This window comes from Ahaetulla prasina, chromosome 8 (assembly GCF_028640845.1).
Source record: "Ahaetulla prasina isolate Xishuangbanna chromosome 8, ASM2864084v1, whole genome shotgun sequence".
Taxonomy (NCBI): Eukaryota; Metazoa; Chordata; class Lepidosauria; order Squamata; family Colubridae; genus Ahaetulla; species Ahaetulla prasina.
Window position 1 is genome coordinate 40,515,389 of NC_080546.1, and position 26,039 is coordinate 40,541,427.

A 26,039-nucleotide genomic window follows, 5' to 3' on the forward strand; every position below is an offset into this window, starting at 1 on the left:
GGGTAGAATAGCACTTTTTAGTATATAAATCAGTATCTTAGCAACCAAAACATAAGACTAATATATGTTATGTATAGCTTATAAAAGGTTTATTGGATTGGAATACTACCAAGCATCAAGTGATTAATGATTTGTTCTTTCTTAGGCATATTTCCAAAACTAACCACACACACACACACACACACACACACACATACCTACAATTTCTGTTGGGCACTAATTCATACAGTGTGAATCATGAAAGCTTAAAGGTTTTACTAAAAACAAACACTGAACTGATAAAAAAAAACCTACAAAAACTATTGTTCATAAGTTCTTGTGAATGGTCTATGAATTGTATTTGAAGAAAGAATTTTGGTAAATTTTGAGAATTAATAAGATAGCTCTTTCATTTAAATTTTTACATTTTAAATTAAATTAAACTTTAATTTTATTTCATTTTAATAGGTCTCAACTTTCCTGTGAAGTAACAGTCATGAGAGCAAGGGGCCCCCTACATTGTAGATGTGCTTTCAGGAGCAATTTCTCCATTCCAGATTTATTGTTGCAGAGAATAAATATTCTTTCTCTGCAAATAGTAGAAATGTAGGTTCAATTTCAGCCATTTTCCCATCCAGAGGAATCTATAATGAGATATATCAATGTATATATAGAAAACAAAACAGTTTTTTTATTATCACTGGATCAAATATCTAGCCTGATACTTGTTTAGGGCAGAACCATTTTCTTGCTATAAGGGAAATCAGAAAAACTACTCCATAAGTAAAATGGTATGCAAAACCATTGATTTTGAATTTGTAACACAGTGTTCCACAACTTGCCAGAAATGTTCCAAGTTTAAAATGGCTGCATATGAAATTCTAATTAGAAAGATCATTTTAAGCTTGGAAAATTTCTAATAAAGTCTGAATAACACATGTCAAACATAAAACAAGTTTAAAACTGTGTTTCCCAGAAAATAAGACCCTGTCTTATATTTTTTTGAATCTTGAAATAAGCACTTGGCCTTATTTTCGAGGAGGTCTTATTTTTGGGGGGCATGTGAAGCAAGATGGGGCTCCTCTTGCCATCTTACCTGATTTCCAGCTCTGTGTTTAAATGTTTTTGGGGAGGGCTTATTTTCGGGGGGGGGCTTATTTTAGCTCATGTGCGCAAAAGCCCGATTGAGCTTATTATCAGGGGATATCTTATTTTTGGGGAAACAGGGTATTTACCTCCTCATTATTAAATGTGCTTTGGTTTTCAGCTCAAACTATTTCAAATATATAATTTTGAATTCAAAAATTAGAATTTTCCTTTCTAGGAATATTAATATAGACACAGATAGCTAGAGTAGGATACCTGTAGTAAAGACTGATAAAAATAATTTATTCTGTCAATCAATAACATCTTCAAAGGAGTAAAATTCACAGGGGAAGTTCAAGAACACACTATACTTCCTGAATATCCTCATCAGCAGAGCAAATGATGATAAATTAGATAGCCAAGTCTATGGGAAAACAACCCACACTAATCAAGTGCTCCATTATCAAAGTAATAATCCAACTTCCCACAAAACAAATCATGTAAGACTTTGTGGACTAGTCCCTGCAGTTTCCTTGGCAAGATTATTTAGAAGTTTGAATATCCTGCTTCCTAGAGCTGACTGACCCAAAGACACTCAACTGGATTTGTGTCTAAGGTGGGACCAGAACTCACAATCTATCAATTTCTAGACTGGTACCAAAATGTCAAACACCATACTAGCTAGGAAAATGTTGGAAGCTTGGCACTCAGACATATCAGCCATCAATAGACATACAGATTTTTTTTTAAAAAAATTACATGGTATTCAAAAGAGATAATGAAAACCTAGGAATGAAACAACAATAATAAAACAAGAACCTAGAATAAGTCTTCCTTGGTAACCACAGACAAACAAGGATCAATACTAGACAAACAAACAGCAGAAAACAATACCATAATCAAGGAAGTACCAGAAGGAAAACCATGGTCCCACCAAAATTGGCCAGGTAGACTATTATATATAATGAGACTGTAAAAGATGTCTTCCAGGTCTGACAGAGACAACAAATCCATTCTCATACTGATGAGTTACCTAATTGGATAACTTAAGTCTGCAAGTAAACAACTAAACTCAGAAAACACCAAGAACTCCATAATTCTGTAGAGTATAAATTTCTTTAAATTCTTCCTGTATTCTATGAGCATCCTTTCACTCATTTGCCATCTAACTGTCCAACTATTTCCTTGGCCCAAAAATATTAAATATTCTATTATTTCCCTCAATGTTTCTTCTTTTTTGCATATTTTGTACTAGAATATGTTCTCATTTTATTTTCCTTTTTCTTAAGGATGACTTAACCTGTATAGCTTCACTACTGAAGCGTCAACCTATCATTTTCCTGGATTTAGTTGACTGTTTTATATTTCATAATAAATAACTTACAAAGAAAAGAAAATGTGTTCGCTGTCACGGTTTTTAAGCAATGTGTATTTGTTTCATATTTAGGAATTGCAATTAGTTAACCCAAAAAGTTAAAGTTGTTTTACTTCAGGCATACATGCTGAAAACTAGATTAACTTCATGTATTTACATCAAGCTTTTATCCAAAGGTACAATTGCACTGATTTCTTACACCTAGAAGCAAGTCATTATTTTGCGCTACTTCAATTAGGCATGATAGGTGGGTATTTGAGAATTAAATTGTGTGTTAGATGGTTGGTTTGCTTTCTACATTCTTTTTAGTATTAAGATGTAAAATAGCTTTGATATAATTGAATCCTAGTGCAAGCCTGAAAAATGTATATTGTATTTTATTTGGTTTTCTTATATCCATTTTTGATGTATGTACCAAAGCAGACTTCAACTAAAAGATTCCAAATCTTGAAATTTATTATTGTCAATAGACTGCATGACCTTTACTTAATGGCATCTCAGCTGTCAGTAATAATCCAAGGCTGTACTTCCAATGATAGAAGGAGATAGTTTGCATATTGAGTCTCTAGGTCTCCTTGAAATAGTTCAGAAATCATAGTCATTTATTCCTATTGTCAGAGCAAGGTCTGTTCTGAAAACCTATTAATCTTCACTTTAGTGTAAAGAATAAATAAACTCCAGTTTTGGTTTGTATCAAACACTCACTATATGAGCCATTGTATTTGTTGTAAATAAGTCAAGTGATACTTAAACCAAGAAGAAGGGGCACCTTTTTTATAGTTTCCTTCACCTAGGCTTTTTTATATCTATATAGTGCATAATAATTTTTACTGAATATAGAGAGTAAAGAGTTCTACACATGTCAAGAATTATTTAGAAGAAATCCTTTGGAACTCAGATAATACTTCCTTGCTGTTTATTGAAGTACTATGGCTATTTTTAGGTTTCCATGCCAAACAGCCATCCATTGGCAAGAGGAAGGGGTTACCTTGCTGCTATACTACAGGGGAGAAGCTTGGGAAAAAAAGTTGCTATAAAGTTGCTGCTTTAAATAGAATTAATATTAATGTAACACTAAAAGCCGCAGCACTTTTTTCAGGTTCGGACCGAACCCTGAAAAAAAAAATGGAGCTAACTTAATGAAGAATAAAAGGTGCTCAATTCAGGAGAAATTCAAAGCACTTCCTCCAAATCGTTTTTGTAGCATGCATAGTGTTAATAGTTAGAAATTCTATTTGCATATTCTGATAAACTTATTTTAATTTTGTAATTTAGTAAGCAATTTAAACTGTTATGAATTTAGGGGGCTATGTTGTTAACACACATAATAGTAAATCTTAGGTATTCTGCTTTTGCTCTTTTAGTTGTAAAATCACCATTATTTTTATTACTATTATTATTTTAAAGAGATGGTCAGATGTGAAACATGCTTGCACCCTAGGCGTGAAGTGAAACTGCTGCATATTTATGTATAAGCCTTTTATTTTTACCCATCAATTGCTTATTTATTATATGGAGATGGAAGAGGAAACAAGCAGGTTTGTTTTTCTTTTATTAAAAAAATCAAATGTTTTAAGTATTTTGTAATACTATTGTAAGATCGCAATCAGAATGTAGTAAGGAAATATGCATTGTTGTTTTTAGATGCGAAGTTGTGTCCAACCCAACGCAAGCCCATGGACCCCATCCTCCAGGCCTTCCTGTCCTCTACCATCCCCCGAAGTTCATTTAAGCTCACACCCACCGACTGCTTCAGTGACTCCATCCAGCTACCTCATTTTCTATCATCCCCTCTTCTTTTGCCCTCAATCTTTCACAGCATTAGGCTCTTCTCCAGTGAGTCCTTCCTTCTCAAGTGGCAAAAGTATTTCAGTTTCATCTTCAGGATCTGACCTTCTAAGGAGCAGTCAGGGTTGATCTCCTCTAAGACTGACTTGTTTGTCCGCCTTGCAGTCCAAGGCACTTGCAGGAGTCTTCTCCAGCACCATAGTTCAAAGGCCTCAATTCTTTGGCCTTTCTTACGGTCCAACTTTCACAACCATACATTGTAACTGGGAAAACCATAGCCTTGACTATACACACTTTTGCTGGCACGGTAATGTCTCTGCTTTTTAGTACGCTGTCTAAATTTCCATAGCTTTCCTTCCCAGGAGAAAACGTCTTTTAATTTCTTGGCTGCAGTTCCCATCTGTGGTGATCTTGGAGCCCAGGAAAATAAAATCTGTCACTACCTCCATTTCTTCCCCATCTATTTGCCAGGAATTGAGAGGACTGGATGCCATGATCTTAGTTTTCTTAATGTTGAGTTTCAAGCCAACTTTTGCACTCTCCTTCTTCACCCACATCAAGAGGCTCTTTAGTTCCTCTTCGCTTTCTACCATTAGAGTGGTATCATCTGCATATCTGAGGTTGTTGATATTTCTCCAGCAATCTTAATTCCAACTTTTGATTCATCTAGCCCTGCCTTTCTCATGATGTGCTCTGTGTATAAGTTAAACAGGCAGGGTGATAGTATACAGCTTTGCAGGACTCCTTTCCCAATTTTGAACCAATCAGTGGTTCCGTGTTCAGTTCTCACTGTTGCTTCTTGACCCGCATACGGGTTTCTCAAGAAACAAATAAGATGCAATTTTTAACTGGCAGTAAAATCTGGCAGTCTTCTAAGTAATGAAAAAAACTATTATTGGGAAATGAAAGTACACTTTAGGATGTTCACCGAAGAAAAGCATGTTCTTTATTTTAATGTTATTTTTTCTGTATTTAATATACTTGTTATATATGTTTTAATGTATATTGCTTGGTCTCTGACTATAAAGCAATTAAATGGTAAAATGCTGTTCTGTGCTGCATTTTATGGCAAATACATAAATAGCATGATAAATTTGAGGGTCTTCTTATCCTAACGAAATGAATACTTTTTTGCTGATCTTATGGGCAAGATGGGCAGAGAAAGGAAAGAAGGAAAGAAGGAAGGAAGGAAGGAAGGAAGGAAGGAAGGAAGAAGAAAGGAAGAAGAAAGAAAGAAAGAAAGAAAGAAAGAAAGAAAGAAAGAAAGAAAGAAAGAAAGAAAGAATATTGATGGATGATTCTATATACAGTGGGGTAAAAAAGTATTTAGTCAGCCACCAGTTGTGCAAGTTCTCCCACTGAAAAAGATGAGAGGGGCCTGTAATTGTTATCATAGGTATACCTCAACTAGGAGAGACAACATGAGAAAACACATCCAGAAAATCACATTGTCTGATTTGTAACGAATTTATTTGCAAATTATGGTGGAAAATAAGTATTTGGTCAATATCAAAAGTTCATCTCAATACTTTGTTATATATCCTTTGTTGGCAGTTACAGAGGTCAAACCTTTTCTGTACGTCTTCACAAGGTTTTCACACACTGTTGCTGGTATGTTGGCCCATTCCTCCATGCAGATCTCCTCTAGAGCAGTGATGTTTTGGGGCTGTCGCTGGGCAACACGGACTTTCAACTCCCTCCAAAGGTTTTCTATGGGGTTGAGATCTGGTGACTGGCTAGGCCACTCCAGGACCTTGAAATGCTTCTTACGGAGCCACTCCTTCGTTGCCCAGGCGGTGTGTTTAGGATCATTGTCATGCTGAAAGACCCAGCCAGGTTTCATCTTCAATGCCCTTGCTGATGGAAGGAGGTTTGCACTCAAAATCTCACGATACATGGCCCCATTCATTCTTTCCTTTACACGGATCAGTCGTCCTGGTCCCTTTGCAGAGAAACAGCCCCACAGCATGATGTTGCCACCCCCATGCTTCACAGTAGGTATGGTGTTCTTTGGATGCAACTCAACATTCTCTCTCCTCCAAACACGATGAGTTGAGTTCCTACCAAACAGTTCTATTTTGGTTTCATCTGACCATATGACATTCTCCCAATCCTCTTCTGCATCATCCAAATGCTCTCTAGCAAACTTCAGACGGGCCCGGACATGTACTGGCTTAAGCAGAGGGACACGTCTGGCACTGCAGGATCTGAGTTCCTGGCGGTGTAGTGTGTTACTGATGGTAGCCTTTGTTACGTTGGTCCCAGCTCTCTGCAGGTCATTCACTAGGTCCCCATGTGTGGTTCTGGGATATTTGCTCACCGTTCTTGTGATAATTTTGACCCCACGGGGTGAGATCTTGCATGAAGCCCAGATCAAGGGAGATTATGAGTGGTCTTGTATGTCTTCCATTTTCTAAGTATTCCTCCCACAGTTGATTTCTTCACACCAAGCTGCTTGCCTGTTGCAGATTCAGTCTTCCCAGCCTGGTGCAGGTCTACAATTTTGTTTCTGGTGTCCTTCGACAGCTCTTTGGTCTTCACCATAGTGGAGTTTGGAGTGTGACTGTTTGAGGTTGTGGACAGGTGTCTTTTATACTGATAACAAGTTCAAACAGGTACCATTAATACAGGTAATGAGTGGAGAACAGAGGAGCCTCTTAAAGTAGAAGTTACAGGTCTGTGAGAGCCAGAAATCTTGCTTGTTTGTTGGTGACCAAATACTTATTTTCCACCATAATTTGCAAATAAATTCATTACAAATCAGACAATGTGATTTTCTGGATGTGTTTTCTCATGTTGTCTCTCCTAGTTGAGGTATACCTATGATAACAATTACAGGCCCCTCTCATCGTTTTCAGTGGGAGAACTTGCACAACTGGTGGCTGACTAAATACTTTTTTACCCCACTGTAGGTTTGCCAATCATAATTTAAGTGGGAGAATTCTATTGTTTCATCTACCAAAGAAATTTCTGCTTTTCATCTTTACTTTCAGGTTCCCTTCAAAATGTGTATGGATTTTTCTTTGAGGTTTGTTTAGATTATTCTAGGATTAATTGTTCATGGAAGAGTCATGGCATTAATTTTTTGGGGAGATTACACAGCTTTCTAGTCCCCCAAAGCCTCTCTTGTAGCCCAAAATAAACTAAAAAGATCATGGTGTGCTGTGAGTTTGTTAACAAGGGTTTTCTATGACACGTGGAATTGGGAGAAATAATACTAGAGGGCTAAAGTTGGTCACCCCTTCATGAATTACTGCCTTGTCATGGCGAAGGGGCTTGCCAAAGAATGTTCAAATATCTCACCATTGCACTTATTTCACATGCTAGTAAGGTTATGCTTAAAATCCTACAAACTAGGCTCCATCAGTATGTGGATCGAGAACTACCAGAAATACAGGCAGGATTTCGAAGACAAAGAGGAACTAGAGATCAGATTGCCAACATATGCTGGATCATGGAGAAAGCTAAGGACTTCCAGAAAAACATCTATTTCTGTTTCATTCATTGACTATGCTAAAGCCTTTGATTGTGTGGATCACAACAAATTGTGGTAAGTTCTTAAAGAGATGGGTGTACCAGACCATCTGCTCTTTAGAAGGCCAGATCCTGAAGATGAAACTGAAATACTTTGGCCACCTAATGAGAAGAAGGACTCACTGGAGAAGTGCCTAATGCTGGGAAAGATTGAGGGCAAAAGAAGAAAGGTACGACAGAGAATGAGGTGGCTGGATGGAGTCACTGAAGCAGTAGGCATGAGCTTAAATGGACTCCAAAGGATGGTAGAGGATAGGAAAGCCTGGAAGAGCATTGTCCATGGGGTCACGATGGGTCGGACATGACTTCGCAATGAACAACAACTAGAGAATAGGAGATTAAATGGTATGCCTGGAAGGGGTCAACATGATCAGTCTGGCCTGACTATTCTGGTCATAGGAGGTTGCCAAGCAAAAGACAGGTTGAAGAACAAATATGGGCATCACACAAAGAAATATTTGTTCAGCCTCCATCCCATCCCATACAGCTGTTGCCCTGAAAGCATGTCTTGACATCTGTTGTGATTTTCTTTAATTATGTTGTTGCAGATCATCAAAAAGAATAATTATATAGTAAAAGCAGAATTTTTTCTTTCTCTTTTCTTTTGGACATCTTGTAACTGTCTCCAATAACTGTCTCTTGTAACTGTTGGGCTTTTTACCAAGTACGCTTGGTCCGCCAGTTGCGCCCCTTCCTTGACCGGGATGCCTTATGCACGGTCACTCACACTCTTGTCACTTCCCGTTTGGATTAATGCAATGCTCTCTACATGGGGCTGCCCTTGAAGTGCACCCGGAGGCTGCAGCTAGTCCAGAATGCAGCTGCGCGGGTAATAGTGGGAGCAACTCGTTGCTCCCATGTAACACCAATCCTGCGCGGCTTGCACTGGCTTCCTGTGGTCTTTCGGGTGCGCTTTAAGATTTTGGTCACCACCTTCAAAGCGCTCCATGGCTTAGGGCCCGGTACTTACGGGACCGCCTGCTGTTACCGCATGCCTCCCACCAACCTGTACGCTCTCACAGAGAGGGTCTTCTCAGGGTGCCGTCCGCCAAACAATGTCGGCTGGTGGCCCCCAGGGGAAGGGCCTTCTCTGTGGGAGCTCCTACACTCTGGAACGAACTTCCTCCTGGACTACGTCAAGTGCCTGATCTTCGGACCTTTCGCCGTGAGCTGAAAATGCATTTATTTATTCAAGCGGGACTGGCATAATATTTTTAATATTTTTAATATTTTAAATTTTAACTGGGGTTTTATTATTATATGGTTTATAATTTTAAATTTTAAACTTTTAAATGTGGCCATTTTTTTCTAATATGCTCGGTGTCATGGTTCCAGAAATACCTCTTCTGCGTAAAAGAGACTCGGAGGCATCTTTTCTTTTTCTCAAAGTCCTTTACTAGCATGAGGAGACTGGCACACGATGAGTGCAATTCCCAAAACTGAAGTTCCGGATTCGTTTCCCCAGTTATACAAACCCCAATCGTCCCACCCCCCTGACCCCTCTGACGATCACACGGTCCCACGTTCTTCCAGTTCATTCGAGTAACTTCTTGCCACTCTTCCTGCAGACGTGAACACCATCCGACCTTGACCGCTGGAAGAATGTTACCATACCCCTCAACCCCCCCTCCTCCCCTCAAGATAAAAATGTGGCAGCGTCTGGAAACCTAAAGTTTAATATGGTTTCCAGGCCTGACACTCGGTTTTAAATTGTCGTTTTAATTGTACATTTTTGTTTTTTACCTTTTGGCTGTACACCGCCCTGAGTCCTTTGGGAGAAGGGCGATATAAAAATTTAATAAATAAATAATAAATAAATAAATAAAAATCTAGTTCTACTTGATAGAAAAAAATCCAATTTGGAGTCTTTCCATCAAACTGAATGAAAAATGATGTGTGTTGTAAGAGAGAAAGAAAAAGATAGAGATTGTACTTATAGGAGTTTTTAGTCTGCTTGGCCTTCTCTTTTGAAAGTTAAACATACAGAGTTTTTTTTAACCATTCCTTAGAAGTTGTGGTTTCTAGTCTTTTCAACTTCTTGGAAGACTTTCTCTTCACATGTCTTTTTTCACCCAAAATGTAAAATTAATGGTGTGAAGCTGATTTGAGTGGATCTACTCAAAATATGAAGAAGAGTATTTTTAAAGGGTATTTTGCCTCCATCACAATAGGAATGCCATTGGGCTACAGCAGAGAAGGATATGGCCAGTGGTGGGATTCATAAATTTTTACTACTGGTTCTGTGGGCATGACTTGATGGGCGTGGCTTGACTTGGTGGGCATGGCTTTGTGGGCATGGCAGGGGAAGGATACTGTAAAATCTCCATTTCCACCCCACTCCACTAACCTGATTTCCAGCTTGTGTGCAGGGCAACAAAAGAAGACCTAGCTGATCAGCTGGGACTCTGCAGGTAGTGAATAGATGGTGTCTGGGCCACTCATTTGTCGGTTTTCCAAACTACTCAAAATTTCTGCTACTGGTTTTCCAGAACTGATCAGAACCAGCTGAATACCACCTCTGGATACGTCCCCTTTAAATCATTGGCCAAATATTCTCCTCTCTCCTTCCCCCAAAAGGAAAAAAAAATGAGCAAAAGAAACCTATTTATTTTATTTTCACAGAATGGTGGCTTTCCATCTGAAAACTGACCTGTCCCTCTCCCCTTCACATATTTATTTATTTATTTATTTATTATTTAAATTTATATACCGCCCTATCTCCCAAAGGACTCAGGGCGGTTCACAGGCATATAAAACATCAATATACAAAATTAAAATAATCTTTAAAAAACTTATTCCAATGCCCTATCATTAAAAATAGAAATATAAATATTAAAAATCAATTTAAAACCCCTATAAAATTTAAAATCTAAGCCAGTCCTGCACAGATGAATAAATGTGTCTTGAGCTCGCGACGGAAGGTTCAAGGTCCGAAGTTGACGGAGTCCTGGGGAGCTCGTTCCAGAGGCGGGAGCCCCACAGAGAAGGCCCTTCCCCTGGGCGCCGCCAGACGACATTGCCTAGCTGACGGCACCCTGAGGAGTCCCTCCCTGTGAGAGCGCACGGGTCGGTGAGAGGTATCTGGTCGCAGGAGGCAGTCCCAGATAACCCGCCCTATGCCATGGAGCGCTTTAAAGGTGGTCACCAAAACCTTGAAGCGCACCCGAAGGCCACAGGTAGCCAGTGCAGCCTGCGCAGGATGGGTGTTATCACGGGAGCCACGAGGGCTCCATCTATCACCCGCAGCCGCATTCTGACTAACTGTAGCCTCCGGATGCCCTTCAAGGGAGCCCCATGTAGAGGCGTTGCAGTAATCCAGGCGAGACGTCACGAGGGCGTGAGTGACCGTGCATAGGGCCTCCCGGTCCAGAAAGGCGCAACTGGCGCACCAGGCGAACCTGGTAGAACGCTCTCCTGGAGCGGCCGTCAAATGATCTTCTAGAGACAGCCGCTCATCCAGGAGGGCGCCTAAGTTCGCACCCTCTCCATCGGGCCAGTGACTCGCCACCGATGGTCAGCCGCGGTTAGCTGACTGTACCGGGATGCCGGCATCCACAGCCACTCTGTCTTGGAGGGATTGAGCTTGAGCCTGTTTCTCCCCATCCAGACCCGTCGGCCTCCAGACACCGGGACAGCACTTGATAACCGTTGGGGTGGTCCGGTGTGAAAAGTACAGCTGGGTGTCATCCGCATACAGCTGGTACTTCACACCGAAACCACTGATGATCTCACCCAGCGGCTTCATGTAGATGTTGAACAGAAGGCGAGAGAATCGACCCCCGCGGCACCCCACAAGTGAGGCGCCCGGGCCGACCTCTGCCCCCTGTCAACACCGACTGCGACGGTCGGAGAGATAGGAGGAGAACCACCGATAAACGGTGCCTCCCACTCCCAATCCTCCAACCGCGCAGCAGGATACCATGGTCGATGGTATCGAAAGCCGCTGAGAGGTCTAATAGGACCAGGGCAGAGGAACAACCCCTATCCTGGCCCTCCAGAGATCATCCACCAACGCGACCAAAGCCGCTCCGTGCTGTAACCGGGTCGGAAACCGGACTGGAACGGGTCTAGATAGACAGTTTCATCCAGGTGCAAGGGAAACTGATATGCCACCATACTCTCTACAACCTTCGCCGCGAAGCGAAGGTTGGAGACCGGACGATAATTACCTAAAACAGCCGGGTCCAGGGAAGGCTTCTTGAGGAGGGGCCTCACCACCGCCTCTTTCAAGGCGGCCGGAAAGACACCCTCCACCAAAGAAGCGCTCGTAATCGCCTGGAGCCAGCCTCGTGTCACCTCCTGCGTGGCCAGCACCAACCAGGAGGGGCACGGGTCCAGTAAACATGTGGTGGCATTCAGCCTCCCCAACAACCTGTCCATGTCCTCGGGAGCGACAGGGTCAAACTCATCCCATACAATGTCACCAAGACCACCCTCAGCCGTCTCACCAGATCACCGCAATCTTGGTCCAAACCATCCCGAAGCTGAACGATTTTATCGTATAGATAACCGTTAAACTCCTCAGCACGTCCCTGCAACGGGTCATCCCGCTCCCCCTGGTGTAGGAGGGAGCGGGTCACCCGAAACAGGGCGGCTGGGCGGTTATCTGCCGATGCAATGAGGGAGGTAGTACGCCTCGCTTCCCTCATTGCCACTAGGTAAGCCTAGTATAGGACTTCACTAGTGTCCGATCAGCTTCTGAACGGCTAGACCTCCAGGAACTCTAGGCGCCTTCTCCGCGCTTCATCCTCTCAGCTCCTCGGAGAACCAAGGAGCTGGTTGGGACCCGCGCCGGGTCAGAGGCCGCAAAGGCACGACCCGGTCTAAGGCCCCGCCGCGCCCGCTCCCAGGCCGCAACAAGTTCCTCAGCCGAGCCGTGAGCCAGACCCTCAGGAAATGGCCCAAGCTCCGTCCGAACCCTCCGGGTCCATCAGGCGCCTGGGACGGAACCAACGTGTCGGCCCGCCTCCCGCGGTGGTGAATGGCGGTCAGAAAGTCCAGGCGAAGAGAGTGATCTGACCATGACAAAGGTTCAATGACTATTTCCTTTAAGTCCAGATCTCTCAACCACTGACCAGAGACAAAATCAGGTCCAGAGTGCCACCCCAACGTGAGTAGGGCCATCAACTACTTGGGTCAGGTCCAAGGTCATGGAAGCCATGAACTCCCGAGCTACCGTCGATGACGAGCCGGACGATGGCAAGTTAAAGTCCCCATGACTAAAAGTCTGGGGTCTCAACTGCCACCCCAGCAAGCACCTCCAGGAGCTCGGGCAGGGCAGCTGTCACGTAGCAAGGAGCCAGGTACGCGACCAGCAAGCCCATCTGACATCTATGACCCCATCTCACAAAGAGGGATTCGCACCCGCAATCTGAGGTACAGTGGTCTCCTCGGCTCTAGACTCTCTAATCACAACCGCCACCCCACCACCCCTACCCTGGCCCTTGTCACTTCCGTTTGGATTATTGCAATGCTCTCTACATGGGGCTGCCTTGAAGTGCACCCGGAGGCTGCAGCTAGTCCAGAATGCAGCTGTGCGGGTAATAGTGGGAGCAACTCGTTGCTTCCATGTAACACCAATCCTGCGCGGCTTGCACTGGCTTCCTGTGGTCTTTTGGGTGCGCTTTAAGATTTTGGTCACCACCTTCAAAGCGCTCCATGGCTTAGGGCCCGGATACTTACGGGACCACCTGCTGTTACCGCATGCCTCCCACCGACCCGTACGCTCTCACAGAGAGGGACTTCTCAGGGTGCCATCCGCCAAACAATGTCGGCTGGCGGCCCCCAGGGGAAGGACCTTCTCTGTGGGGGCTCCCACACTCTGGAACGAACTTCCTCCTGGACTACGTCAAGTGCCTGATCTTCGGACCTTTCGCCGTGAGCTGAAAATGCATTTATTTATTCAAGCGGGACTGGAATAATATTTTTAATATTTTAAATATTTTAAATTTTAACTGGGGTTTTATTATTATATGGTTTATAATTTTAAATTTTAAACTTTTAAATGTGGCCATTTTTTCTAATATGCTCGGTGTCATGGTTCCAGAAATACCTCTTCTGCGTAAAAGAGACTCGGAGCATCTTTTCTTTCTCAAAGTCCTTTACTAGCATGAGGAGACTGGCACGATGAGTGCAATTCCCAAAACTGAAGTTCGGATTCGTTTCCCCAGTTATACAAACCCCAATCGTCCCACCCCTGACCCCTCTGGCGATCACACGGTCCCGTTCTTCCAGTTCATTCGAGTAACTTCTTGCCACTCTTCCTGCAGGCGTGAACACCATCCGACCTTGACCGCTGGAAGAATGTTACCATACCCCTCAACCCCCTCCTCCCTCAAGATAAAAATGTGGCAGCGTCTGAAACCTAAAGTTTAATATGGTTTTCCAGGCCTGACACTCGGTTTTAAATTGTCATTTTAATTGTACCTTTTTGTTTTTTACCTTTTGGCTGTACACCGCCCTGAGTCCTTTGGGAGAAGGGCGATATAAAAATTTAATAAATAAATAAATAATAAATAAATAAAAATCTAGTTCTACTTGAAAGAAAAAAATCCAAATTGGAGTCTTTCCATCAAACTGAATGAAAAATGATGTGTGTTGTAAGAGAGAAAGAAAAAGATAGAGATTGTACTTATAGGAGTTTTTAGTCTGCTTGGCCTTCTCTTTTGAAAGTTAAACATACAGAGTTTTTTTTAACCATTCCTTAGAAGTTGTGGTTTCCAGTCTTTTCAACATCTTGGAAGACTTTCTCTTCACATGTCTTTTTTCACCCAAAATGTAAAATTAATGGTGTGAAGCTGATTTGAGTGGATCTACTCAAAATATGAAGAAGAGTATTTTTAAAGGGTATTTTGCCTCCATCACAATAGGAATGCCATTGGGCTACAGCAGAGAAGGATATGGCCAGTGGTGGGATTCATAAATTTTTACTACTGGTTCTGTGGGCATGACTTGATGGGCGTGGCTTGACTTGGTGGGCATGGCTTTGTGGGCATGGCAGGGGAAGGATACTGTAAAATCTCCATTTCCACCCCACTCCACTAACCTGATTTCCAGCTTGTGTGCAGGGCAACAAAAGAAGACCTAGCTGATCAGCTGGGACTCTGCAGGTAGTGAATAGATGGTGTCTGGGCCACTCATTTGTCGGTTTTCCAAACTACTCAAAATTTCTGCTACTGGTTTTCCAGAACTGATCAGAACCAGCTGAATACCACCTCTGGATACGTCCCCTTTAAATCATTAGCCAAATATTCTCCTCTCTCCTTCCCCCAAAAGGAAAAAAAAATGAGCAAAAGAAACCTATTTATTTTATTTTCACAGAATGGTGGCTTTCCATCTGAAAACTGACCTGTCCCTCTCCCCTTCACATATCTATCCAAACACATGGGGTGGTAACAGCAAGAGTTAAAAAGAGTAAGATTCTGCCTGGATTCTGGATATTTTCTCTTCCTCTCTGCATGGGCCTTTTATTTTCTGGTTTATGTTTTGATCTATTCATAAAAGAAAAGAAAGGGAAAAGTAAGAATAGCAACATGTTTGCTGCTGTGAGCATCACAAGCGTCTTTCCCAAGTCTATTGAACTTTAAAAAATGTCAGTTAAAGGTTCACTGCCTCTTTTGCTCATTCCCTTCGAAAAAGTGTGGATACATGGCAGAGTGTCTTGCTGTTTTGTGTGCTTCATGTGCATCATGTTTTATAACCAATTTTCTTTTTATCTCTACCTGTCTTACTTTGTCTTTGATTTCTTTGAAACGTTGAAACTGGATTTACTGTACAGAACTAGAACCAATTACGCACAATAAAGAGTTACACTTAAGCCCTTTACCATCCCCACTAGACTTAAAGCAGCGTTGGGGGGAGAGTAAATCTTTTCATCAGGTGTCCATGCGGTGAAATAGATATGTGTGTATGTGATCTAAAAAGAAAATGTGTGTCATATTTTCCCTACCTGATTGCCTTCTGAACCTATAGAGGGAATTATGAACTTAACATTCTTTTGAATCAAAAACAACAAAGGGCGTTCATTAGCTAAAGTTATCAAATACTATGAAACATATTGCATGAATGTAACCTCATTTTTTTTTTCAAAAAATGGATAAGATTGGAAAATTGGCCTATTTCACAAAAACCACTAGACCAGATTGATTTTGTTAGAATTAAAAAGACAACTTCACTAATTACTATACAAGGTGGCATCTTATATGTGCTGAACATTTTAGGTTTATACAAAAGTCATAGATATTGTCATCATACTGGTTAATTACTTCTTTTCTACACTCTCATTTTTTTTTAGTATGCTTATCAATGAAGCTTGAAAAGTTACAGTGGAAAAAGATTGAATTTTTGAAACCTATGTATTGATTTAAATGCTAAAGATGTGTGTGTGGGGGGAGAACTTGAATTAATATAAAATATATAATTATTGACAGTATCACAATATGCATCACAAGTTATTTAATTAAAGAACATGTCCATCCTATTTTAGATTAGTATCTGGACATTATAGTAACAGCCAAGGCATGTTTAGCCCAGTGGGGGGGGGTGGGTTCAATTTTTTTTACTACCAGTTCTGTGGGTATGGCTTGGTGGGCATGGCTTGATGGGCGTGGCAGGGGAAGAATACTGTAAAATTTCTATTCCCTCCCAAATTCAGGGGAAGATTACTGCAAAATCCCCCTTTCCTCCAAATCAGCTGGGACTTGGGAGATACAAAATAGATGGGGGTGGGGCCAGTCAGAATTTTTACCACTGGTTCTCCAGAACTGGTCAGAACCTGCTGAAACCCACCTCTGGTTTAGCCTTACGTTGACTTGCAGCCTTTGGGTTGGATGTAAACCTCAGCATAATATTATCATCGCTACGAAAACATCAGACCTCATATGAGGTTGTTTGTAGCCTGCTATGTGCAATAGATAAAATTCCCGAAAGAAACAAATAAAGAAAATAAATTGTATCAGAAAGTGGTGAGTTCTATTTTGACTCTGCATCAACTCACTGTTTCTTTCAATCCAACTCACAGTGGGAGCAAGAAAAGGTTTAAGGACAAGTCCAAATCAGACCACTAAGTTTGGAGGCCTTCTAAGCATTTTCCTGATTAGCAACTCAATGGATTCCTATAAGAAAAAAAAAGTGGGGGAGGTAACAGGAGGAAAGTTTTGTGCTTTAGCTTAAAGGCTATAGACTTTTGCAGTGACAAAATGACCTGGAACCTAACAACCCACTTTCCACATACATACTACTTAGGGAATGATTGTCCCCTAGCAAAAATGGATCTATGTCAGCAATACTGTAAGTGGTCCCCAGTCAGATACATTCCTTATCTAATAGAACTGCATTAGAAATGCCCATCCAAAACTTGTTCACTCATGCTGAGCATGAGATGGAATCTTATGGGTAAAATTATGGATAGCATCACTTCTTTGCTTTTGTGCCTTCATATTATTTGTCCAATGCCTGCTTTTCTTTACCACTTTATTTAAGGGTTATTTTATGACCCAGCAGTGTACATCATGATTCCCTTAAACCAGCCAGAAACAACAACAAATTGCCAGTGAGTATATGTGGTGATTTGCAGAAGAAAATGCGAGACATAAATTAGAGAGGGTTTATTTTGGATTTCCACAGTGAAAGAGGTTTTGGACTTGATGGCCTAAATAGATTTTGCTAGCTCCATAGTCCTCCTCCTATAATAGAGTAGATACAAGTTGGAAATATCAGCAGACTTTTTAATCAAAGCTGCCTAATAAGGATTGAGTGTGATATTAATAAGATAAAAACGGATGGAGTTTTATTAAGAGCAAACTGAAACGAAGTTTTAAATCTAATTAATTTTAGGAACAAAAAGCATAAAATCCCCTTTAACCCTAAACCTACTACTCAAGTCTAACTAAAGGGCTTATAGGAGACGATGAAGATGAGCCGAGGGCATGGTCTAATACAGAGGTGAAATCCAGCACCAATAGCAGAAATATTGAGTAGTTCGGAGAACCAGTAAAGGAAATTTTTAGTAGTTTGGAGAACCGGCAAATACCATTTCTGGCTGGCCCCAGAGTGGGGTGGGAATGGAGTTTTTGCAATATCCTTCCCCCAGAAGTGGGATGGGAATGGAGTTTTTGCAGTATCCTTCCCCTGCCACCCCCACCAAGCCACCCCCACCAATCCACAACATGCCCACAGAACCAGTAATAAAACATTTTGAATTTCACCACTGGCCTAACATAATATCAGTCTGGAGTCCCTACACCTCTGAAAGAGTCCATGCCCCCACCTTGAAGTCTACTAACTTTTATCTGGTGCCAATTTGCCTTGACCATTAGCAGCTCAGATTCTTGTGTATAGATTGCACGGAATAAACTTGTGTTTTTTGAACTCTGTACTGACCCCTGGTTTCTTGTGGCTGAGAGGACTTTGGAAAACAGTATTTCTATAACCATACTCTATTTAATTGTATCTCAGGCATAATACATTTTTGCACTCATTTAGCTCAGATCCTGAATTCAGCACTAAATCAAGCTGATCATGCAAAGATTCAGAAAATGTTTGAAATAAATAATTCTTCAAAATGTATTTAATCATACTCTGAAAATTCCTAAAATTTGTCTTGTATTCTCAGAGAATATTTTATAGGCAACATTTTTATAAGGTAGATAATATTTCTACCAAGAAAATTCAGCTGTTGAAAAGCGGGGGGGGGGAGGAAGTAAGCTATAGTGAAGGAAGCACAAAAAATACAAATTTTTGAACTGAATTTCAAATTTCATCTTGAGTTTGTGTAAACAATTCATATGGCTGGCCTTCTGAGCTCCTGTTTTAGAAATATTCTTTAAGGGTAGGATGGCATAGAGTATATTACAGTAATCAGTAATCCAGACAAGTAACTAAGACATGAGTTACTATGAGCAAGACTGGAGTCCTGAAATTGCTGCAACTGGTGCTCAAGATAAACCTGTGCAAAAACCATTTCAGACCCCCAACTTGCAAATCATGTCTGCCTGAGGTGGTTCCACCCCTTCAGAATTCAGAATTAAAGATGGAAATTCTTCTAATCAGGTGCCTCAAAATCTACAACTGCTTCAACTTCCCAGAATTTAGCCAAATCCTATTCTTTCGCATCCAAATCCTCACATACTCCAACAGCATCACTTGGTTAACAGTGTAGAGAGATACAGATGAATTTCATAGGCATACTCATGATACTTTATGCCATACTAGCAGATGACCTTACCCAATGATTTCATTTAGATATTAATTAGGATTGGAGTGAGCATTAAGTCTTGGGACAGCCCTTAAACTTGATCTCTCCCCTTTATTACCAATAACCAAAACCAAGTGCAGAAAATGAAAGAGAACCTCTTCATAACTGTTTCCCTGGTGTTCCCTCTTATCTAGGAATCTCTGAGTTATCCTCAACACAGCTAACAATTGGCTCTATGTGGATGCAATATCAGTTTTGCATATCATTTTTAATAAAGGCTCTTACCTGTGCGCAGTTGAATTTTTTTCTTTTTTCCACTTTTCATCAGTGATGCTCTAGGCAACACTTATGCTGCTTCAATATCTGGGATTCATTTGAAAACTAGAAACATGAAATTGCATTAACAATACATACCACTTCATAGTACTTTACAGCACTCTCTAAGCGGTTTACAGAGTCAGCATATTGCCCCCATCAACCCTAGATTGATGTTGTCATAGCCCTGACATAAAACTCAGAATTGCAATGTAACCCCACTATGGTGTAAGTCAAAGATAATAGGATATGTCCATGGTGCCCATCTAATCTTGTCTATATCCAGAGGCATCAAATTAAAGTTCAGTAGCGTCATAAGTTGTTTTATCCCAGTTGAGAAACACACAGACATGATAAGAAGTTGGATGCCTTTATTCACACAACTGATCACACAACTAAAGCCTCGCTATGCATGTAAAGTCTTATAGCTAGTCCTGTTTAAGTCATTTCCCAAGGTCCCAGTGCAACAAAAACAACCATGGCTCCACAACAGTTCAAGGGAATGCAGAGGCAAACATGGCTCCAGCCAATCCAAAGCAGGATAGATTCTAATATATGTGAAGCAAGAGAAAGACAACTGTGATTCCCAACATGTTCAATGCAGGATGAAGACAAGCATGACTCCAACTTCAAAATGGAACAAAGGCAAAACATGACTCTCAGTTCAAAGCAGGATAAAGGCAAAATGTGATTCCAACAGATTTAAGACAAGATGAAGGATCAAAGGGTTCCAAACATCCACAGCCGGTTGGATTATGGATTGTCTCTGGCACTGACCAAATTAAATGCCTATTCAAATAGATATTTATTGGTGCACATTATTAAGAGGAGTGAGGCTGTAACTTGCTGATCTCCATTGTGCCTCTTTCCATTTGGCTCTACACATCTGGATCATGCAAGTGAAGCAATTCCTCCTTGTTGGTGCTGACCAGCTCAGCTGCATCTCCTCTCTAGACTACACAGCTGACTGTTCATCCAACCACTCTTTCCCAGATTTCCCCAATATTCCTGGGGCTGCTTCATTACAACTACTAATCTCTGCTGTTCCTTTTTTTGACTCCAACACGGATCCTTCCATGCTCCTATGATGCTCCATAGTACTTCTTAGATGGCTCTGAAACTCATTCTTCTTCTTCATCTCAGCTGGTGTCTGATGAAACGGTCACATAAGCTTGGAGACCTCCACTGCAAGTCCATCCACATATTAAATTGCTTTAATAGGAAAATGGCCACACAGCAGCAGTGGTGGTATTCAGTCAGTTCTGTCTGGTTCAGGTGAACGGGTAGTGCCGACTGCAGTAGGCCCTGCCCACCTGCCCAGATGTAATGCCATCCTATTTAGCCACATTTTGGAGACCGTGTGCATGCGTGTGAGTCATGTGCATGAGCAAAGAGCATACACAGAAGGCCACACTCACATTTGTTAACCTGTAGGGGAAGTAAGTGAATCCCACCTCTGCACAGCAGGGATACAAATATATATATAACAGGCTGTTCTGAACTCAACAGCCCAACTTAACAAACAGAGCTTTATCACTGTTGTATCTGTGGAACAAAGCATCTAGAAGTCACTAAATTTTATCAGCTAATAATTGCCGTAAGGAGTTGAATTGGACAGTTTTCTAATTTATTCTGTGAAATGTAAGCTGAATTCAGGATATAAAATTCAGTATGTTCAGTATGAAATATCAATAATGTGCATCTCTGGAATAGATAGGAAAGCAATTTTAAAAAAGCAAAATTATAAGTAAGACTTAATTACTTACCATCTTGCATTAATTTTTCATTATAGTTGAAGCAAACATTCTATAGAGTATATTTAGATCAACTCATGAAAACCCAAGAAGGTTCTAGGTATAAAAGCCCACTCAAGCTCTTTGTATGCTTGTGACATGCAAAATAAATAAAATAAAATAAAACTTGTACAAATAGAAGCAGCAAAATGAGTTAACAAAGAAAAAAAGAAGTGAGTAAGCAAAAGGAAAGATAAAAATATCATTAACTAAACAAGAAAAGCTGGACAGAAGACATTGTAGCTATATGAAAAATAGCCAAAAAAGACTTTATAAAAATGAATACTGTGCATTATAAAGACAAAAAAAGATCCTGAGAATATGTGCTCTATGTTAAAATGCTTTTCAAATAACCAATAAAGCTGAAAATTTGTACAGCATTAGCCTCCCCCTAACTAATGCATGCAAATGAGTTACTATTGTTATTTGAAGAAAGCAAAAATCTAAAAATACATGTGTATTTTAAGCCTTTACTGCTTCCTTGATCAGCATTAAAGGACAGCACTTTTGCATGCAGAAAGAAAAGTTTCATATAGCTAAGTATCTACTCTAAGTCATGAATGCAAAACAGTCTAAAAGGAATGGAAACATACCAAATCAATTGTACTGAGATGAGTTTGCAGGCTGCTCCTGATCTCTGGTCTTCATAAGCATCCCATTGTAAACAGACCAGGAATGCTTCATCTAACAGTTCTGCAACAGCCTTCCCACTTCCCACAGTAGCTTTGCCATAGAATGTTGAAAAAAAATCTATTAGAGGCTTCAAAAACATAAAATAGGTTGTAGCTTGTATAATTATGATTTGGAAGGCAGCTAAAGTCATCTATTCCAACTCTTGCTCAGTGAAGAAATCCACTAAACCAGTATTTCTCAAGCTCAGCAATTTAAGATGCATGAACTTCAGCTTGCAAAATTCCCCAGCCAGCATGGCTGGCTAGGGAATTCTGGGAGCTGATGTCCATACATCTTAAAATTGCTAAGGTTGAGAGTCATTGTGCTAACTATCTATTGCAGCTGCTTCCAACATCTAATTTGAAAATGTTAAGTCAGGGTTAGGGTTAGGGTTAGGGTTAGGGTTAGGGTTAGTCAAACTGGATGTCCAAGGGCCAAATGCGTCATGCACAGGCTAGGCCCACCCCAGCTCCATGAAGGGAAAAAAAATCATGATATGTCACGTGATGACAGTGTGACATGGTGAGTTTGACACTTGTGCTTTAAGTGATTCCATCACTATTATAGCCAAGACTTACCAAGTCTTGCCATCAGGAAATTCTGCCTAATATCTAGACTGGATCTCTCTTTAAAATAAATAAAACAGTCTCTTTGACTTGCTCTGTTTTCTATTTCTACTGAAAACCTAACTTCCCTCTTTTCCATATGGCAGGCCTTTATTAGATATTTATATACAGCTATCATAATTCTCCCTAGTCTTCTCTTTTGGAAGCTAAGTGTACATAACTGATTTAACTATTGTTCACACGGATGAGTTTCCAGAATGTTTATCATCTTGGAAGTTGTTCCTGTGAACCTATTTCTACTTCTCCATTTCCCTTTTAAAATGTAATGTCATAATTAGACTGCATTCAAATGCAGAGTGCAGAGTACAATGGGACTATTAATTTCCATCACCTGGACACACTCATACCATTAATGCAATCCATTGCAGCAAAATGACTTTCTCCATATGTTTTTGCCTCATGTATGCAAAATTAAATAAATAAATCACTCCTTCAGGTATTGTTTCTCATATGTGAAAAACTGATGATAATATAGGTAATAAAGGAAAAATTATTCTAATAATAAAAAGAATCAGAAAAAAATGGTTTAATTAAAAAAAATCGTCAAGCCCTACTGGTACCCATGCATTAATTACTGTGTTGCCCTTAAGAAAAACAAACCAAAATAAAATAGAAGAGAGGGAAACCTCTAACAATTCATTGTATTCTAGAATGAGCTTCAGAAATACAGAAATAAATATAATTCTGAGCAGTGGTGGGATTCAAATAATTTAACAACCGGTTCTCTGTCCTAATGATCAGCTGGGTGGGTGTGGTTGGGTAGGCATGGGTGTGTGACAGCACTCAGCCTCCTGCAGCACTCTGCCAGCCAAAATGGGGTGTGGAGGTTAATTACAAAATGTGGGCTTTGCTTTGTGATATCTAGATCCAGCTTTGCCGAAACCAGTGCAAACTGGCTGAATCCCACCTCTGATTATGAGAAGTTACTGTGCTGATATAAGATCATATATCTTATATGATAAACTTCAAAACTTAACATTCTTAAAATTAGTTAAGAAAGAAACAGCAGTGATGTAAAGCTATCCAAATCATACAGATAGCTATTTCTTCCTTATTCAGTCATTCATTTAATTATGGATCAAAGGCCCAAACAAATATACCAGACCAGAAAGGGTATGCAGAAATACATGTAATGTTCATAAGAAAGTACCTAATATGATAGAAAGTGCTGCTGTTGTAGACAACATCCTTTTTGACTTCTTGTATCTAAATTATGTATTCAGTGAAATATAAAACTTACTGTCAACATAGATCATACGTTACTTTTTTTAAGAGATATAACTGGTCCATTTGGCTATATAATGCACAAATTGTTTAAGGAAGGGCCTGAACATAATGAACTCGTAAAACATCTGTAGTTACATATTCTTTAAAAGTTTCTAATTGTTTTAAAAAGCAAACAGGACTATAATAGTGTGTAATAAAACAGACATTCTTCTGTGCTACATAGCATAATATTTTACGGAAAGTTTTATAGTGCATATGTGGATTTTCTTTCTCTATGTCATATGTGTTGAAAAAAATGAAGACATGGATAACTGGAGAAAGCAGAAAACAGGAAATAAAAATTGTACTAAAATAAAGAATTTTATGTGCAACTTGAGAGCCAGGAAATATATTTAAGAATTTTTAATATCTTGTTCTTATTTTTATGGCATACCATTGCTGTACTATCAGATTTATCATTGTCTAATAATCAAGTAAAACGGTGCTCTATTCTCTGCTGAATAAGTATTGAAAGAAGAGATGAAAAACAATAAAATCATTTATATTAGTTCTGTGATAAAATTGGTTGGTTCTACAATAAAATAGCCTAATTTGTATATGACTGTTTTGGAAGGAACATAAGATGTCCACAGATGTGATATACTTCCTGCAATATCTTGCAGTTACTTGTATATTCTACATATATGAAATCTGATTTTTTTTCCAGATGGATTCAATCCATGAAATTACCTCTGTATTTTAAGCCTTACCAGCAACAGAAATCTTTTTTATGGGGTTGTCAATATTCAGTATAGAAATCAGAAAGGTAGAGATGATAGTCTATATGTGGCACCTGGTTCATTTCATATGGCTTCTGGAGCAGTTTTTTTTGTAATGATGTTATAAAATATTGTAATTATATGTATATTATAATTACAATTCTTAAAAAGTTAATGTAAACTAAAAAGAAAAATAGAAAGTGCAGAAAATTTAAGAAAAAAAAAATAGAAAATGGAAAAAATAAGAATATAGTCCAGAAAAAGGAATAGATAAGTAATCATTTTCTGGAAATCTCTTCTTTCCATATCCCACTTCTTATCAATAAATGATAAGATGTCAGCAAAAGTCCATTAAGGATGACCAGAAATAAGAACGTTACCTATTTTAATCAAATAAATCAGTATATATTATTGGTTATATTAGTTCCTTTTACTTTTTAAAAAACTTTATCTTTATTCCCTTCAAATAATGTCCTAGAACTTTTTACTTTTTTTGTTCTTTTTCACAAAATTCTTCAAAGTTTAGCAAGCCTCTTTTGTAAATCCAGTTCAGAAAAGTAATCCATGTCATTGTCTTAATTTGTAATTTGTATATATATTTTAATTACTGATGTTCATCTAGTGTAATATCTTTTCCATTTCATTGTTTAAAATCCACTTTCATATCAATTTCAGTCTTGTCAGGTAAAACTTGTTCTTTTCCATAAACACTGTTTAAGGCAGAAACTCTTAAAATTAACTTCTGGGTCCATTGTTTAAATATATCTTTAAATATGACTAATGTTAAAATATTTTGCTTAATTCTGTGTTTGTCCGTTGAATTTGAGTGTTCTTATACTTTAATTGCAATCTTTAGTTCCTTCTATCTCTCTCTAGTGTCTAATTTTAGTAAGTCTTATGTTATGTTATTATTGTTTCTGGGGGCGCGCGCTCGATGTTTACAGGCGATTGCGCGCCCCGATCCCTCTGACTTGTCCCGTTCCCTGGATGGTCAAGATCCTCAGAGCCTGGGCCTTCGGCTTATGTTATGCAACGCACGGTCCGTGGTCAATAAGGCCCCCCTAATACACGATCTTATTCAGGGGGGCGCCGCGGATCTTATAGGCGTTACGGAAACCTGGTTGGGCACCGAAGGGGGCGTGCCCCTTGTTGAAATGTGCCCACCGGGTTTCCGTGCATTCCATCAGCCGAGGGCTCAGGGTAGGGGTGGGGGGTGGCGGTTGTGATTAGAGAGACCCTGGAGCCGAGGGAGACCACTGTACCTCAGATTGCCGAGTGTGAATCCCTCTTTGTGAGATGGGGTCATAGGTGTCAGATGGGCTTGCTGGTCGCGTACCTGGCTCCTTGCTGCGTGACAGCTGCCCTGCCCGAGCTCCTGGAGGTGCTTGCTGGGGTGGCAGTTGAGACCCCCAGACTTTTAGTCATGGGGGACTTTAACTTGCCATCTTCCGGCTCGTCATCGACAGCAGCTCGGGAGTTCACGGCTTCCATGACGGCCTTGGACCTGACTCAAGTAGTTGATGGCCCTACTCACACTGGGGGTGGCACACTGGACTTGATTTTTATCTCTGGTCAGTGGTTGAGAGATCTGGACTTGAAGGAAATAGTCACTGAACCTTTGTCATGGTCAGATCACTCTCTCCTTCGCCTGGACTTTCTGACCGCCATTCAACACCGCAGGGAGACGGAGCC